Source organism: Lagopus muta, chromosome 7, assembly GCF_023343835.1.
Source record: "Lagopus muta isolate bLagMut1 chromosome 7, bLagMut1 primary, whole genome shotgun sequence".
NCBI classification, from domain to species: Eukaryota; Metazoa; Chordata; class Aves; order Galliformes; family Phasianidae; genus Lagopus; species Lagopus muta.
The window spans coordinates 676,727-695,960 of record NC_064439.1 but is presented as its reverse complement, the minus strand read 5'-3'; the positions used below and the strand labels follow the sequence as shown (position 1 = coordinate 695,960).

The 19,234-nt window shown below is 54.0% G+C and overlaps 1 protein-coding gene across 8 annotated transcripts in view; it reads right to left on the bottom strand.

The window, feature by feature from the left end:
* MAP4 (microtubule associated protein 4) overlaps positions 1 to 15,754 on the bottom strand; it is a 117,191-nt gene extending 101,437 nt beyond the window's left edge. For all 8 annotated transcript variants that reach the window (XM_048951896.1, XM_048951901.1, XM_048951904.1 and 5 more), the window contains exon 1: positions 15,632 to 15,754. The gene's annotated coding sequence lies outside the window, so the exon portion shown is untranslated. The remainder of the gene's footprint in view (positions 1 to 15,631) is intronic.
* Positions 15,755 to 19,234: the final 3,480 nt, after the last annotated feature.

Genomic DNA, 19,234 nt, shown 5'->3' with positions numbered 1-19,234 from the left:
GAGGGGCTGGAACAGCTGCCCAGAGAGGCTGTGATGCCCCGTCCATCCGTGGAGGTGTTGGAGGCCAGGTTGGATGGGGCCCTGGGCAGCCTGGGCTGCTGTGAAATGGGGAGGTTGGTGGCCCTGCATTGGTGGGGGGTTGGAGCTTCGTGATCCTTGAGGTCCCTTCCAACCCAACCATGCTGTGATTCTATGAGCTTTCAGAGCACTGGCTGCTTGAAAGCTCTGAGCACAGGACTGGATTCACTGCCATGACACAGCAGCAGCACCCAGGACACCAGAGCTGCTAAACAGCCCAGCATGAGGTCTGGTTACAGACATGGGAGCCTCAGCAGGAGGCCACATCCTGCTGCAGCCCCAAATGCCACCTCTGTGCTGTGGGTGGCCTGGCTGTGTGGGCATGGTGAGCTCCATGGGGCACCCAGCTGCCATCAGCCCCTCTGGGATGAAGCTCTCAGCCTCTGAGCCCAGCACTCACATTTAAGACTTCCAGCTAAAAATCAAAGTAAGTAAGAGGAGATTGATCCTGTAAGGAGTAACAGAAACTGATAGCCACACCTGGTGAAAGGGAAGAAGGGGAGACAGAGGTCAGAGCGGTGCAGCCAGATAAGTTCAGATCATTAACATGTAGCCATTTGCTATAGGATTGCATCTCACTTTTCTGAGGCACAAAGGAGACCGTTTCACCTCTTCTCTCAGCAGCCAGCCCGGCTCACAGCACTCCTACCTGGCCAGCATGGGCTGCTTCCAGCATGCACACAACAGCCAGACCACAGGGCTTGGCTGGCTGCTTTCTCAAGGGGGGGAAGAGGGGACAAAACAGAGCAGATGCTATGCTTTCCTTAAGGTGTAATTAAAAAGAGTGATCCTGCACTCTTTGCAACACCTCTTCCTTACCATCAATCTGCCACTGCCACCTCCCACCCAAAGCAAAACGTTCTTTTGCAATAGGGACGGTGCTTGGAGGGCTTTCCCATAAGAATCTCAACATTCTGTTGTGATGGGAGGGAAGCTCTCCCATCTCCAGAGCAGCAGCTCCTGCCACTGCAGCCAATTCCTGCTCTCCTCTTTCCCCAAACCGTTCTCAGCATTTCACCGATAGAAATAAAACATCGGAATGAGTTTGAAGTGGAACTTTCTGGCTCCCCCTCCACAGATGCTGTGTTTCCAAGCAGAGCAGAGCCAGCACACAGCTCACAGCACATCCAAGGGCAGCAGATAGCCACGTTCTGGTGAGAGTCTGAAAGAAAAACACAGCGACTGCTACAAGTGGCAGAACAAACTGCTGCAGCTTCGGGCTCTGCAGATCTCCTTTTCAGTCAATGGAATCCCAGCTGAACTCATTTTGTTTCTGGCACACAGCTGAACCCCCATTCAGTGAGCGAGATGGATACAGCTGTCACTCACACCCAAACCCAAGGGAATAGCTGGGGTTGGTTCTCACTGCAGAACACTTTCTCCATCAGTTGCACATTTTAAAGCATTGCTATCCTCTTAAAGATGGAAATATGCAGAAAGCACTTTGTCACTATTTACAGCAGCGGCTTGCACTGCTAGGTGAGACCCCATCATTCCCAGGTTTACTGAAGTCCAGCACCCGCCAGCCCCACAGAAGCACCTCTGATAACGCACACAGGAATGCCAAGGAGGAAGGAGAGGGTCCTTCTGGCAATGCTCTCATTTTGAAAAGCTTCAGAACTTCGTCTGCAGCAGCACAAATGCAGCAGGGCCCAACAGGACCAGCGCCTCAGGGCAGGGGTTGGAACTGGATCACTCTTGGTCCCATGGTTCTGTGGTCTGATCTGTGCGGAGCTGAGCTGATGTGATGGACCTCATGGGTCACAGAATCATAGAGCCACAGAATGGCTGGGTTGGAAGGGACCTCAAGGATCACGAAGCTCCAACCCCCCACCAATGCAGGGCCACCAACCTCCCCATTTCACAGCAGCCCAGGCTGCCCAGGGCCCCATCCAACCTGGCCTCCAACACCTCCACGCATGGACGGGGCATCACAGCCTCTCTGGGCAGCTGTTCCAGCCCCTCACCGCTCTCACAGCACACAACTTCCCCTCACATCCAACCTCCAGCTGCCCTCCCTCAGCTCCAAACCATTTCCCTCGTCCTGCTGCCATCTCCCCTTGCCAAGAGCTGACTCCCCTCCTGGCTGCAGGCTCCCTTCAGGCACTGCAGGCTGCACTGAGGTCACCCCGCAGCTTCTCTTCTCCATGCTGAACAAGCCCAGCTCCCTCAGCCTGTCTTTGTAGGGAGGTGCTGCAGCCCTCTGAGCATCTCTGTGGCTCCTCTGCACCCTCTCCAACAAGAACAGGACGCTCTCCTCTGGTCCTTTCCAACCCAGGACCTTCTGGTTCCAGCACCTTTAAGACCTGCTCCAACCTGAGCCATGCTGTGACTCTATGGATGTCTGGGAAGGATGGTGCTGGGGCCGACTCCGGGTATCATCACACAGCAGTCACTGAATGCTTTTGTGGGTAAGGCTGTGACAGAGCCCTCAGAGCAGCAGATCACCCCACCTGCTTAAGAGATGGCTTTGTTGGCACAGAGCTTCTGTCTCAACAGAGTAAGAACATACAGATGGGTGATTTCATACATCAGGGCTATTGATCCACCATACTGGGCTTATACATAGAAAAAAACCCTTAAAAAAAAAAAAAGTATACTAATAAGCCTGGAAAATAGATGCATTAAACTCACAGAAAGCAGTCCTTGCTTAACCTACCTCTTAAAGATGGAAGTGGCCAAACAAAGCCTTGCAGCTGGCAGCCCCTACCTGCCCTGCACAACCACGGCCCCCAGCAGCGAGCAGCGCTGCTCCGCGCTCAGCCGACTCAGCACACTTTTGTTTCAGCACATAGTTGGAGCATTGCACAGCGACCGCCTGGTCACCACGATGAGATCATTCCCAGCAGCAGGCTTGCTCAAAAAGCTGCTTGTTACACACTGCTGTGCTGCTGGAAGTTCGCGAGCTTCAGTCTGTAAGCTGGTAGGAGAGACGTTTCCTGGGAAGGGTCGTCAGTCAGAGAACGTCGTCTTAATAGGAAGTATTTCTTATTCCTACCTCCTTAGATTTTACAACACATACGAACACATTTACAATTTTTAGGCAAATTATTGGTTTAAATAGGATGACTTCTGACTCCAAGAATCAGAGGAGCTTTGTGGTTTCACAGACTCATGGAATGGCCTGGGTTGCAAAGGAGCACGATGCTCATCCAGCTCCAAGCCCTGCTGTGTGCAGGTCGCCAACCAGCAGCCCAGGCTGCCCAGAGCCACATCCAGCCTGGCCCTGAATGCCTGCAGGGATGGGGCATCCACAGCCTCCTTGGGCAACCAATCCTAAAGACAAAAGCCAGAACCCATGGTTGGCCTAGCTGATCTTAATGGTCTTTTCCCCACCTCGATGAGTCTTGGATTCTATGACTCCCAGCACCTGAGGACATCGCTTTTCGACCCTCCTTCCAGCTCTCCACTGTCCTGTTACTGCAGTCACAAAGACCTCCCATCTCAGCCATGAAAAGCCAAAGAAAAATGGATGCAGAATTAAAATTAGCTACTGCATAGAGCACAACTGAAACAAACCAGGGTGCAGCAGCATCTATTAACAGCTGGATCACAGCAATGAAGAGCAAAGATGAACACCTAGAAGACACACAGTAGTTAGGAACCGAAAGAACCTTGGCTTGCACCCCACAGACCAATGGACTGCACAGCTCTCAGGGCACAGCCCGTCTGTCCCCAGCCCATCAGAAAGAAGCACAGATGCTTCAGGAAGTTTTGCCCCATGGCTGCTTTGTCCCTCCTCTCACCCAAACATCTGCTGCTGCAGCTCACCCACACGGCGCCTTTCAGCCTCAGCCAGAAGGAATGAATGAGTCACTTCATTAACCTCCAGCTTACACAAAAGAGATGTGGAAGCAGAAGGCCTTCCATCAGAGCAGTGAGCATCTCAAACAACTTTAAAAAGAAAGAATGACGCTACCAGAAGTCACCTAGTAAAAACTAGCTGAGAGAGACCGACCCACCGGCAGGTTAGAAGTACAGGAACTGAGCCCCTTCTGCGAAATCAAGCATCCCCTCAATTCTCATCTCCCTCTCAGTACTATGTTTAAATGCAATATGCAGAGCTTTCATCCCAAACTCGTGGCCCCTGGACTTTGAAAGACTGAAGGAGAAGCTCTCAGAGGAGATAAGCAGCGATATGGAGCAGTCAGCACTGCGGCTCTGATAAGCGGTGCTGGAGGACAAAGGTAGCAGCAAACAGCACAGAAACAACACCGCCTTCATTCAGAGCTGTGTGTTTCCTCCCTAACATCAGCAGACTGCTCGCCTCCTATGGATGAAAGGCATTTTGCAAACAGCAGAGGCTGCAAAGCAAACAGGCTGAGATGACAGCACGCAGCCTCGTGGGCCGGGCCAGCTCCCATCTGAGCTGCAGCCATCCCCCCTTCTGTGCTCACCTCCCCGTGCTGCAGCAGTGGGCAGGCAGCTCACTGATCTTCAGAAGTCAAAGCAATCAGTGGTTCCTTGTCTCACCCCACTCCTCCGCCGTTGTGCTGAACTATCGGCTTATATTCCCCCCTCCCCAACACATTCCATTTCCTCCCCTGATGCAGCATTTTTTTTCTGCCCCCCATCCCACTAATAAAAGCTTAGGCCTGAATTTCCTGCACTCCTGCTGCTTTAAGCAGGAAGGGACGCAGCTCTGCCCTCTGGCACTGGCCTCTCTTTGTGACCACCAACAGCTCCCAGCTCAGCCCTCACTCATCTTACTTCAATAGCCAGACCCAGTCACCTTTTATTTGAAAATTAATTTAACTTCAGCACAAATCAGGGCAAGAAGGTCACTGTGTAAGCGACTCTGTAACTCAGGACGTTGTCTCCCTCTGACTGCATGCATTAAAGATTTAGCACAGAGAGCAGAGCTCCTCGCACCTATCTGTGCAGGCTGAGTAAGACACTGGAACAGAAGCACTCCCTGATCCTCACTCTTCTGCTCCAGAGGATCAGTGACAACTCTGTTTATACCTTATTCCACACTGTGTAAGTTGTGAGGTTTCTTTTATGCACTGCTCAAACCGTTTGGAAAAGCAGGAAAGCGTGGCTGCACGGCTCTACAAAGACACCGCCAGCAGTGTCAGCACAGGTCACCCACTGCTGTGCCCCCTTTGTGCCACCCTCTCAAATCTGCAAGTTAATCACCGTGCTGAATGTGCTCACTGGAATAGCGTGAGGGAAACTCCCCCTGGAACAGCTGGGATGTGAAGGATCTGTAACACATCACGCCTCACTTCTCCCTCCTCTCCGCGTTCAGCAAATTCACATTTCTGCCATTAAATCAATGGCCAAAAGTGAAAGTGCTGATTGGGGTGGACGCCTCCTGCAAAAGTAGATAAGAACAAACCCACTTAAATCCTGTACAGATTTTCAGGGCGAGTTTTGTACTGTGTAATTTTCTGTTCAGTTCACATCCAGCCATAGGATTACATCAGCACCCCAAACGGTATTAGGAGATGGAGAGCTTGCCAGAGAAGTTCATTTGGGAAATGTAACAGTCACAGTCAGCATATTTCACTGCTGGAAAGAAGAAAAAAAGAAAGGCTACGGATCAATTGCATAGCAGAGAAAATAAACATACCCAGATCCAGGGGAAGAAAAAGTTCTCCTCTGATCAACTTTCAGCATCTGCAGTTCGGATCAGAGGGGGTGGCAGGAACCAGGTGCCAGGAGCTGCAGGGCTGTGTGATGGCTGTGGCACTCAGGTCCTGCCAGCAGGGTGATCCCACAGCTCTGCTGCAGCCTCAGTGGGTCTGTGCTCTCACTGCAATAGCTGAGGGCTTCTCCTGCTCACTCTGTGCTCCTCCCAGTCCCCAAACAGCTCCTTTAGGAGAAGGCTGACAAAGGATTTCAGAAGAGGAAGGGAAGGTCTCAGCAAACGGCTCCAGGAGGGGCAGCCAGCTCCTGTGAGCTCAGGCTTTAGAAGCTGTAATTCTCAAACTGAGCTCCAGGCGTGGACTTACTGCACTCAGACACCAGTCCTTCACTTCTATGCAGTACAAAATAAAGCAGTGCCCATATCACACTGCCATTCAGGGATTCCCACGTCCATGGAGCTTACCAGCACACCTGAGCTCTGCCAGAAGCTTACACCGGCTGCCCTCAGGCCATGCTACAGATCACAGAATGGCTTTGGTTAAAGATCATCCAGTCCCAACCCCTTGCCATAGGGGCTGAACCTCAAATCAGGCAGAAATTAGGGCACCTGGAGAGGAGAAGCTGCAGGGTGACCTCAGTGCAGCCTGCAGTACCTAAAGGGAGCCTGCAGCCAGGAGGGGAGTCAGCTCTTGGCAAGGGGAGATGGCAGCAGGACGAGGGAAATGGTTTGGAGCTGAGGGAGGGCAGCTGGAGGTTGGATGTGAGGGGAAGTTGTGTGCTGTGAGAGCGGTGAGGGGCTGGAACAGCTGCCCAGAGAGGCTGTGATGCCCCGTCCATCCGTGGAGGTGTTGGAGGCCAGGTTGGATGGGGCCCTGGGCAGCCTGGGCTGCTGTGAGATGGGGAGGTTGGTGGCCCTGCATTGGTGGGGGGTTGAAACTTCATGATCCTTGAGGTCCCTTCCAACCCAACCGTTCTGTGATTCTATGGTCAGGCTCCACAGCTCAGTTAATTCAGACAAAATACACAAATCTGGCTTTTCTGGACAGTTTACCCCATCAGCTGACCCAGCAATTTGGAGATTTCAGACTGAAACCTGCTGAATTCAGACGCATTTATTTTTAACCACATTCACTGACATGGATACTTCCCTTCAGTTATTCCATTTCCCATATTCCTTCCTAAGGAAGTAGAAAGAAAAAGACCTGCCTCTTTTCAGCTGGTAATCAGCAGTAAATAGTTCCACACACTCAGCTGTGTGAGAAGTGCTCTCGGAGGCTTTGGGCAGCCAGGAGATAAGCACGGCATGCAGGCCCATGGCTCTGAGAGCTGCTCAGTGATTGCTCCAAGGCAGCCAGGTGCTGCTCCCCATTCCATCCCTGCACCCGTTTCCCTCTATGCTGTCAAGTGCACTGAAAACCTGCAAGCACCATGTGTTTTGTGCTGTTTTCCTCACCCTGCTGGCCTCACCATCAGGGCACAGCAACCAGGAGCAGCAGCTCACCTCAGTGCCCCCACCACGCACAGGGCTGAGCTCCTCTGTACCACAGCTTCCTCCACTCCTGGGTACGCTGCTGTTCCAAACGCCGTCCTTCTCACCTCTCTCTGCAAGATGAACACCTTCCCATAGCTGCTCTGCTAACAGGGCTCAGTTACTAAACTTCACCATTAGTGTTAGGAAGAAGTTCTGCACTCAGATGACGGCAAGGCACAGCTGCCCAGAGCCACTGCTCCATCCTGCGGTGCCCAAGGCCGGGCTGGATGGGATCCTGAGCTGCTGCTGGCAGTCAGCCCACAGCGGGGCTTGGAAGTGTGTGATCTTTAAGGTCCCTGCTATGACTCTATGGAGAGAAAATGGAACCAGCTCTGGACTGGGGACGGAAAGAGATCGACGCAATACACAACAGGAGAGCAAGAAAAACGGAAACAAATCACAAATATCATCAGAAATGAGGGGGAAAAAAAAAAAAAAAAAAAAGGGTAAATATCCAGAATTAAGCTTCAAGAGGCATCTGCTCCAAGCAGGGAACTCCCTCACTCAGCTCCTCCAGCATCCCCTCCCAGCTGGGAAAGAACTGAAGTTACCAAGCTGCTCCCAAGCACGGCTTTCTTCCCTCCTGCCTGGCAGGCACTCACCAAAGTAACTCCCCTGTCCTCCCAGTGTCGCTTCTAGGCCATTTCCTACTCTCATTATATAACCATGGACTCTACTTTAAAAGGAAATCTCATTTTATCACAGGAAGCCAGTTCCCCAGGGGAAAAGTATTAGAGATGTCTGCAGTATGTTTAGAGAAGCCCCAGCATCAGCTGATGTCAGCCAGAGTTAAGGTCTTTAGAAGCCCTGTCTTACATTACATGCTCCAACCAACTCTCCAGCAGCCTTCCTGAACGGTCTGAAGCAAAAAACGAACCCACCCCACATTCAGATGGCCCACAGCAGGGTTGGTGGGCAAGGAACAGATACTGGAGGAAAATGGACGCGTGCTGAGCTGATGTGAGGGCGGAGAACAGAGGCAGATGGAGGAAAAGGAGCAGGAGCAGAGCCTGAGCACAGGCAGCTCTGGGCAGTTAAACAACAAGGCTCAGTGCTTTGAGGCTGAAGGCTCTGCCCGGCACCTGAGGAGATGCAGCGTACGACCTGGCTGCCAGCCGTGCTGGGTGAGCACAGTGCACAGCCATCTGCTGTCCCACCACTGCAGCACGGCTCCTGCACGCCCTGCCAGCAGCAAGGAGAGCACACAACATGCAGACACACGGGAACTGCAGGCGGAAGGAAAGCAGAGCCCCAGGACACATCGTCTCCAGGGAGAGCATCGGAGCTGTGCGCAGACAGGGAGATCTGGCAGCCTCTGCAAGAAAGGAACGTCAGACATCACAACAACGTGCAACTTGGGGAGTTTGAGCTGTTCAAAACCAAGCACCATCACTGACATCTACTGAATGAACATCGCAGCTCTCAAGGGAACCAGGGCTCCATGGACTGATTGGATTCTCAGCAGCAGGCAGCGCTGCACGATGCATTCAGAAGCGCAACTGCCTCTGCTGGTAAAACACTCATTGTACTTAAGGGGAAATCCAAGCCTGCGATGCCAGATCCAGGCAACTTATAGAATCTCTCCTTAAAAGTGAATTCCCAAGCTGAAAATAGGTTGGGCCAAAAGCAAATAAGCCAGGGTTACATCAAACTAATGCAGATATACGTCCCTATAAACCCAGGCAGTCATTCAGCAGTTACACCAATGCAGGCCACGCTAAGAGGGTCAGCCCAGGACAAATATGTAATCCCCAATGTGACGCCTGATCCTATTGCCCTACATGCTCTGTCCAAATCCCAGTGCCCAACTAAAAGGGTGTTTCACTCAGAAGAAGCCCTGCAGTGCTACGGAGGTGGCACTTCAGCATTGTGCAGAGCTGGGCAGGAAGACGGCCGACCGTACATCACCTCCAGAGCCTGAAGGCCATTTCAAAGGTTCCCTTGCACATCCCACCTCTCCTTTCCGAGGTTTCTCTGCCTTTTCAGAGATAAAATTAGCACGTATGAAGTCATAATCCAAGTCACACTTCTGAAGCTGCGCATCAGCAACGCTGCATGGCCTTTCATAGGATCCCTGCACGCACTGGAGTCACTGCTGCACATACAGATTGCATTCAGCCCCACATCCCTGCTGAGTAAGAAGCCCAAATCAATGGCTTAACTCAAGAACTCCTCTTCTAATTGCTTCCATTTTGTGACCAACACAAGCAGCCATTCACTCCCACAAGAGCCAAAGGGAAGGAAAGGCTCTGACTCACTGCTTTCTCCCATTCTTTACCCCTGATGCTGCAGACGTAGCTTGAAGCCTCTCGTGGATTTCTGTCTTCGCTCCTCCACAGTTTGAAGTTTCCAATTACTTTCACTGTTAATCAGGCATCCACAGACAGCAGAAAACCTGCTCTGGAGATCCTTACAACCACCACAGGTAGAGATACAGAGGAGTATCTTTGAGGAGTGCTAAATAAGAAACACTTAATAAAACTGCAATTAGCAGCTTCTGGAGGGTCAGAAGACTGACAGAAGGAGAACTGTCAATGTAAACAAAGAGGAGGGCTGGAAATGGAGGGAGGGGAGGAAAAATCAATCCATCAATCAGAACAACAGAAGTCCAAACGTGTCATTCCTTACGTGATGCTCAAACCGTTCCAGGCCAACAGAAAGGGAATCCCAGCACAGTGCTCAAATTACCAGCAGGAATTGGCAGTACAGCTGCTGTGAGCAGCGCTATCCGTGACGCCCTGAACACTTCCCATAAGCAGCAGGCAGCACCCCAGCACCCCGGCTTTGAGCTGGGAGCACGGATGGAGCTCAACTCCCTGCACCCAAGTGCATGTAAACATGCTTTGAGATCCACCTGATAAAAGCTCCCGTCGTTTTACTCTGTTTAAACTCAATGTCAACACCCTAAACTCGGCTCAAAGCAGCTTTCCAGGATGATGTAGCTCCAGTGCAATTTTACAAAAGGAATGATGACTCACTGGCAGGCGGGAACGGGTTGGAAATGGATGACCTAATGCTCCAAAAGAAGCTTGCTTTTACAGAGCCCCAGCTTCAGTCTGTGCAGTACCTTCCTAACAGAGAGATTTTGCACCACTGAGTTTACAACACGACCTCTGGGCTCTTATTGCAGTGGCAGTTTGGCTGCCTGGCCCCACCAAGCAGCTCTGCACGCCTTACCTCAGCCCAGCACCAGGTAGCCTCCTACAGAACCACACTGTGTGCTGAATGCTCAGCCCCTTCCCCAGGCAGTGCTGAGCAGCACAGGGAAGGAGGAGCTGCTTCAGCATCAAACGCAGACGGGGGTGTTGGAATGAAACCATCAGCTCACTCATGTTTGATACCTGGTGAGCACTGCGAGTGCCGGGCTGACGAGCAAGACAAGCCTGCTTGGCGTTCAGCTGGATTCCTCCAGCCTTGCTAGGGATCCTCTATCCACAAGGGCTGACTTTTATGGCCTTATGTTCAGCCAGCAGCTGCACAGCTTAGGGTTACCTGCTGTAATGATGGCCCACAGCGACCAGGTAGATTTAAAAGCACCCTGAGCGTCCCTTGGGCTGAACCCGCGTTGTTCCCAGCCTTCTTCCCATACTTGCAAATGCTCCAGATGAAAGGGGCAACGTGTAGGTGGAGAATGGGAGTTAGTGACACAGGCTAATCAGGATTCTAATCATGCTAATAGCTGTGATTAACTGCATACTCCTCCTAGAAGCTTCCCGCAGCTTCGCACAGCAGCGTGATACCAGAGTGCTGCTCATCCCCTTAATCTCCAGCTGCACCACGTGTGTCGTGGACATTCCCCATACTTAGCCCTAATCCCACCCACACACCAAACCTTCCAGCAGGCCAGCATCAGCGCTTTGGGCAGGGTACAAGAGAAGCTATTGCTCCACGAGGCTGCAAATGAGAACTGTTCCAAACAAGAGCTACTACAAGCCTACCACATCAGCCATCCCTCCTTTGCAGGCAGCACTGTGCACCCTCTCAGGAGAGCTGCTCAGCAGCGCTGCTCTCACAGGGAGATCCACGAGGAGCAACAGGGACAGCAGAGCCCCATAAACACCCGTCTGCAGCACCAAGGTGCCTGGCAGGCAGGGAGAAATGAGAGCTTCCCCCCTGCTCCCAGGAGAGGACTGATTTACAGCAGCACGGAATCACCACCACCATCCACCTGCCAGCAGGAACAACAAGGGAAGAATATGAATTACAGAGCCTGACCATGCTCCACTTACACACCATGCACCGGGCATCCAGCAGTGCCCTGTGCTTCCAGCAGCACTGCACCTCTGATGCTCTGCACAGCAGTGCCTGAGACACACTGCTATTGGGCCTGCCAGTGTTTACAACAATCACAGAACAGCCTGGGTTGCAAAGGAGCACGATGCTCATCCAGTTCCAACCCCCTGCTGTGTGCAGGTCGCCAACCAGCAGCCCAGGCTGCCCAGAGCCACATCCAGCCTGGCCTTGAATGCCTGCAGGGATGGGGCATCCACAGCCTCCTTGGGCAGCCTGTTCAGGTGAGATGGGCATGTATGACAACACCCAGAACTTAACAGCTTACTGTGAGGAGGTTTAAGACTAAGCTTGTTTGGGAACAGATGCATGCTCCCCAGCAAACCCTTGACGTTATCCTATTAAAAGTGCTAGAGCTCACAAACTCCCTTAGCATCGCCCCAACATCTGTCCGTAATCCTTTGGCTTTAGAATCCCACAACAATGCAGCTTTAGTACCCTGGTCTGGTATCAAATGTGGAGGTTGGTGGCCCTGCCTGTGGCAGAGGGAGGTTGGAGACTCAGGATCCTTGAGGCCCCTTCCAACCCGGGCCATTCTGTGATTCTATGATTAGCATCAGGAAAATGACTTCACGAACTGATTTGGAACATCTGAAGCCTCACCAATCGGGTTAACAGCCCCCTGTGAGCAATGCAGGGTGCTCACACGAGCCAGAAGCGTTTCACTGTTTTGTTACCAAGCAAAAAATCTGCCTAACAGCCACAGCAACCGATTCCACTGACCTTTCCTTCCCACCAGAAATTCTTTCACATGTGCAAAACACCCAGTCATGAAGTTGGCTTCCGAGCTGTGGGAGGCTGCGAATTCCCCACCAGCACAGCTCTGCCTGCTGGCTGTGTGCACCCATCCCCAGGGCTGCCAGCAGCACAGCACAGAGCCCTGCCATCCCCAGGGAGCCCAGCTTTGCACACACAGCAGTGAGCAGTGAGGCCCGGCCTGCTGTGCCTCACCTCCACACTGGGATCACGGAGCCCTGCGCTGCTCTACGCCACACTGCAGTTTCATCGGCCTCGAAGGAAAGAAAATCAGTTTGACTCCACTGCCACAACACGAGGAAGCCACACACACCGCCTGTGACTAAGCAAGAGATTGAGCTATTTTAACTGGGGCAGGAAGCATCGACACGGAGCCACAGGAAATAGCATCTGCCTTCCAGAGCAGCATCAGCTGCAGGTCTGCCCTGAAACTCCGCAGCGCTGACACCAAATGCAGCCTGCCCTCCGCAGCAGCCTGGCAGCAATGTGATGAGTAACAGGCCTGCAGCTCTCAGCTCCCCGAGGAGGAGACTTGAATTTCATCTTCCATCTTGCCTGGACGAGCAAAATAAATTATTTGGGATATTTTCAGACTAAAACAAGGTACAGCTGTAATTTATTTGTCTTTTAAGTACCCATCGCTTTCATTTGAATTGCAAGTGGCTTGAATTCATCCTGACAGAATTACAGCCAGTCTGACCTGTGGTTTCCCTTAGTCAGAACTGTGGCACCTATCAGCCTTTGGAAGCCCATACATCGGTGCTTCATAGAGACAAACATCACTTAAGGACTGAGTTGCTGCTTGAAGATAAGAATGGGGAGTTTATTAGAATCACAGAACGGCCTGGGTTGCAAAGGAGCACGATGCTCATCCAGCTCCAACCCCTGCTGTGTGCAGGTCGCCAACCAGCAGCCCAGGCTGCCCAGAGCCACATCCAGCCTGGCCTTGAATGCCTGCAGGGATGGGGCATCCACAGCCTCCTTGGGCAGCCTGTTCCATTACATAAGGCTGAGCTGAAGAAGTGATGGGTACAAACCAGACCTGAGCTCTACAAGAATTTACTTCAATGGCTCAGGTTCATTTCTTTCTGGGGAAGAGAGGTAACCACTAAAACACAACAGGGTTTGGGACCTCAGACATAATTACTGCTCCATTCACCAGCACTAAGGCTGACTCAGCCCTTTTACAGACTGCAGAAGGAACACGTAATTTATTTGTTTAAACGAAGCATTCAGCAGAGCTCACGAAACAAGCTGAGGAATGGGAACCCAGTCACATCCCACCGGCCCTGCAGCCCCACTGCCTGCTCCTTTGAAACAACACTGCTTTTCCCTCTTTGTTCTGTTTCTTTGTGTTGTTCCATCTTTGCTCGGTGCTGTTCCTGTAGAGACACACATGAGAGACTTACTGACAGCCCTCAGTCTCACAATGGGACACAGATCGACTCTTCTCCCTTTGGGAGAATCACTTCTCACTGAGGGCTCCTTATTCCACAATGAAAGTAGAGGGCATTGCTGTTACTGCAACAGAAACTCAGCTGAGTTACTTTTAGAAGTGAAAACTTCATCTCTTCTGATCTGAGGGGATAAAAAGCCACGAATTCACCAAACAACTGGAAGGACGATCAGACATTTCATTGGCTCTCATACAGCAGGGGAAGGTGGGGGTGCCAGCAACTCAGCCAGCCAAGCAGGCACTTTGATAAGAGTTCCACTGCAACCTCAAATATTGCTGAATTACCGCTTATCTGTCTCTCTTAAATAAAGTGAAGCACATTACAACAGTACACCACATAACACCAGCAAAATATACAATACCAGATGGGATAATTCAGTGCTAGCAACGCAGCCATCAGCCTTACAGCTGCAGACCTCCAGCACAGGCCTGCTCCTTCCATTTCGAAAAGGCAGCCACAGCAAAACCTCATGCAAAGCCCTGCACACAGAGGACACGAGGAGGCACTGCGCAGGGCTCATGGGCCACCAGCTGAAATGCCAGGGTAGCACTTCAATGTCCCTCTTGTTATTCAAGGAGCTTTTAGGTACGCTGCTGAGGCTCCCTGGGAAGAGAAACTTGGCTTGGAAAGAGCAACTTGTTAAAAAGTTAAGGTAAATGAGCTTATTTGATGAACTCACAAAATAACTGGGATATAAGTAAAAGGAAACAAGACTTTCTTTACTGAGAGAGCGGTGAGGGGCTGGAACAGCTGCCCAGAGAGGCTGTGATGCCCCGTCCATCCCTGGAGGTGTTGGAGGCCAGGTTGGATGGGGCCCTGGGCAGCCTGGGCTGCTGTGAAATGGGGAGGTTGGTGGCCCTGCATGGCACAGGGGAGTTGGAGCTTCGTGATCCTTGAGGTCCCTTCCAACCCAACCGTTCTGTGATTCTATGATTTAGGGGGAAAGAGATGAAAATTGTCATTGTTACCTACTTAACATACATCACACATACAAAGTATGCCTTTATATGTATAAAAATGGGCTCCATAGGTTGGCAGATCACAATTGTGACACACACACACACCTCACCAGAAGCAGAGCTCACACAAAGCACTCCGCCCGCACCAACACACACCCTGGGATCGCCATCAGCAGCACAACAGCACCTTCGCAGCTCAGAGCTTCACAGCGGCTCCCCAGCAGCCGTCCCACAGCCCGCTGCCATACAACACAGCGGGAGGGACCCAGATGCGTGCACACAAAGGCGTCCAGGAGGGTCTGATCCGCACCCACTCACGGGTGGGCAGCGGAGCACGGCGCCGCTGGGGGCCGAGGCGGCTCAGGGGAGCCCGCATCGCTGCCCGCGGCCGAAAGGAGGTGGCGGTGGGGGAGGGGTCGGCCTCGACTCCCGCGAGCGGCCCCACGTCGTGCCAGGGGGCTCCGGCTGGACACGAGGGACGATCCCTCCTTCGGAAGACACGGCACGGCCGCCACGGAGCGGAGCCGGCAGCGCGTCCAAACTCGATCCGGAGCGGCGGGAATGCGGGACGCGGCGGCGGGGCGGGGGAGCTCACGGCTCTTCCGCGACCCGAGCGGCTCCGAAGAGCCGAGTTTCTCCCCGCGCCGCAGCCCCGCCCCGCCCTTCGCACCGCCGCCCGGAGCCCCTCGGCCCCCCCCGCCCGGATGGCGGCGGCCCCGCGGCCCTCGGCGGATCGCTCCCACCGCCGCCTCCCTCCGATCCCGCCACGCACGGCCGGGCCGCCCCGCGCCGCGAAGAGCGCGCGGAGCCGAAGGGAGGCGGCGCGGCCCCCCCGCCGTACAGGGGCCGCCGCCCTCGACCCCGCACCGCCCCGCACGGCTCCCCCCTCGCTGCTCCGTCGCCCGGCCGGGCCGCGCCCGCCGCCCCCCGCGGCGGAACCCCCTCCTCGCAGCCCGCGCGGCCCTTACCGCAGGCGGAGCGCGCCGGGACGGAGCCGCCCGCTCAGTGTCGCCGTCCCCTGCGGGCCCGGCGGGGGGAGGAGGCGGGGGAGGCCGCACCGCCGCCGTTGGCCTCAGGCCGAGCGCGCCGCCCCGCTGGGCCCGCCGCCGTTCGGCCAATAGCGCCGCGCCGCGCCCGCCCCCCGCCAATCGGAGCGAGCGCGGGCAAGGGGGCGGGGCCAAGAGAGGGCGGGGCTCGGGCGGTGCCGCCGTGACAGCGCAGCGGGGGCGGGGGCGGCGTGAGAGGCGGGGGGGAGGGCGGGAACCGGGGGGGGAGGGCTGAGGGGACGCGGGGCAGCGGGGGGACGGGGTGGCAGGGGGGGGTTCTGCTCGGAGGGTGGGAATGACTGGCTGTCAGGAGGAGCGGCCGGCCGCTGGAATCGTAGAATCGTAAGGATCATGGAATCGTAGGACGGCTTAATGGCCTCAAGGATCATCGCGGTCCCCCTCTGCCCTGGGCTGCCCAGGACACAGCCGTGGCCTCAGCACCGCCAGGGTGGGCACCGCAGCTCCGGGCAGTGCCAGCACCTCACCTCACCCCTCACACCACGTTGGGAGTCGCTCCATTTCCAGCACATAACCTCCCTCAGCACTCGGAGGCTGCCGTGCCGTCTCCCCTCGCCTTCTCACGGTGCCCAGGTGAGGTGAGGACACCCATCCCCGTATCGGAATGGCAGGCACTGCTGGTGCTTCCGCTTTGTGTTCTTAATTTCACTTCCACTAATGACCCATTAGATCCAGAAATGACCCTCTTTGCATCCAGGATGGCAAAACACATTATAGCGATGAAACGTACAGACAGCAGGATGCTAAGCGACGCAAGGATTGCACAGCAGGCACGGCTGCACCGCACAGGGCTGAAACCCCCGAGGGGGGCAGGGAGGAAAAAGGTGAGGCTGTCAGACATGGCTCCAGTGACAGCAGCCACACAGGAGGAACCTCTGCCTTTGTGCTTCGAGGTTTGAATCATTGCAACCACCCATCATAGGGAGCTCATCCAGGAGCAGCAAGGAGATGAAGCCCATCTGTTGGCAATGAGGTCTGTGTGTCACGCACCCAGCCCCAGGGAGCTGCAGAGCTCTAAATCTCATAGAGAACACGCCATGCTGCCCTGCCAGATAAGGGAATCAAAGCATGCCTAAATCCCCCCAAACAGGCGTGTCGTGTCCCTCACCTCTGGTCATTTGGAGGAGGGAACACCCTTCGCATCGGGCTGTGGGCAGGGGCACAACCCATCCACGTGGAGCTGAGGTGCAGCTTCTGCCCCCGACCCCCGCTGCCAAACTGGAGAGTGTGGGCTCCTTTCCAGGGCCGCAGCTTGTAAGGACAAGGGAGGGGAAACCCCGTGTCCCCATGAAAGGCACACGCATAACAACTGCTTCTACCATGTGCTATTTTTAAGCTCCGAGATAAAATAGCTTCCCAATGGCTTTGGGAGGATTGGCGATGGTTTGAATTTCAGGGCTGCTCCAGCTCACCCGGGGCTTTGGATCAGCACAGCCTTAAAGATACCTCTATACTCCTTGGAAAATCCTCCTCCTTTCTCTGCTAGGTGTGGTCAGAGAAGGGGTAAGCCCTTGTTCAAGTGTAGGGCAGGAATTCCTCTGCCTGTGCCAAGGCTGTAATGTAACAAGAAGCAGTGGGTTACATCAGTGCTGCACTGGGGAGGACATCTGACCTGCTTTGGGCTCCAGAATCTGTTCACTGAGCCCCTCGTTTATTCCCTCAGTTGAAAATGTGAGCATCCAGAGCCTTGCCCTCAGTGCACTGATCGCACAGGAACCAAACCGTCGGTGCTTTAAGGCAACAGGAGGTCCAGACTTCACTCTGCCAGGCGGCTGCCTTGCTAACGCTCTCATCCCACCCAGGCACACAGTTACCATCAGTCGGGGCAGAGGCAGCCCTGCCAGCGATGGCTGTGTCCATCCTGAACTGCATGTCCCTGCTGCCTGCCGCAATCCCATCTACACAGCACTGCATGTGGAACTCAGGAGATGAGAATGTGTGGACTGTGAGCTGCCCAAAAGCTGTGCTCCCGTGGAGAGGAGACACATCTTCCTGTGGCTCTGCTCGCTCCCACCGCTGCTCTGTGCACACGTTGCTGAGCACATCCTTCTGTGCCAGCCCTTCCTGCAGCTCCCTGTGCAGCAGTGCTCCGTGCACACCTCGATCCGGGCTGGGTTTTTATCCCGCTGTGCACAGCTTCTCATTACACTGGGATTCAGGCTTCCTGATCTCCTTAAGTCCTGTCCTGTCCCAGCTGATGCCAGTCACATTTCTATGGCCGGCCTCAGAATGAGCAGCACGGAGCAGAGGTTTCACAGCTCAGCTTACATCTGAAGAATAGAATAACTCGTTTCTGACCAGAAGGATCAAAGTGGAGCACAAGCTACGTCTCTCCTCACAGCAGATGATTCTCCTAACTCTTCAGTCACCATCAGCATGAGGGCAGGCTGAAATCCCAGCAGGGCGCGTTTCAAGGTGAACAACCGACTGCTCTGCTCTCTCAGCTGATACTGCACTTACAAGCACAGCTATTGCCGTTTTATTAATCTAGTTTAGTGCCAAACCTCCCTCACCTAAAATCGAAACTGTTGCTTGCTTTCTGGGAGCAGCTCAAGGACAGACTGCATTCGCGGCCTCTCTCTGTGCCTCCCCTATGCAGAACTTCAGCGTTTCATTTATCTTTGTTTTTCCCTCAGAAGAATATAACCTCCTTCTCCTCTCGCTTTTCCAGCTTCCCATGCCAGACCCCCCCAAGCCTCTTCTCAGCTTCACGTGGCCTGAAAGGGAAGGGAGCAGGAACCACCTTCCACATCACAGGGAGGCCAAAATCTGTGTGACACTGCAAGTGTGTCTGCCCTGGTAATAGAGAGGGGACTCTGATTTTTGTGAAGGCGCTGTGGGGAGAGAAGCTTGGCAGGCAATGGCTTTGCTTTTCCATCAAGCCAGACAGCAAAAGAGAAGGGGAGAAAGGGAAGGGGACAACCTGCTCACGTCCTGCAGGGTCACTGCTGGCCATCCCTGTGAGTCTGGCAGGGCACGAGGGCTGGGCCTGCAGCTGGGCTGAGAGCCGGCCTGGCTCATGAGTCACCTGGAGTCACATGCAGGCACCGAGGGAGCTGGAAAGGAAGAGCTTGTTTCTGGTTAATGCACATTCATCTCCACTTAGATAGGAGCCACAGCAAATTAAGGACGCCGAGTGATGTGGCGGGGCTTGGCTCTGCTGATTGCAGGGCCTGGACAGCAAAAGCCTTGGAGAGAAAGAGGAAGGAGCTGGCAGCCTTCTTGCCTGCTTATGAAGGGATTGTCGTTCGCTGCTCAGCACCCATCACAGCTGAGGGTGAGCCCAGCAGGGCTGGCTGAGGGCTCCCAGCTCTGCAGGGATGCTGCTTTCAGAGCCGCTCGTTGCTGAAGGGTTTGCTGTCATTCCTCCCATCTCTCACTCATTTCAAACGTGCAGCAGAGCTTTCAGAGGGGTCACTTTCAGAATCGCTCATCGGAGCGGCAGTTATTAAGCAGTGGATCTGAACCCTCTGTAGAGAAAAAAAAGTCGAGCTAGATCTCTGAAGC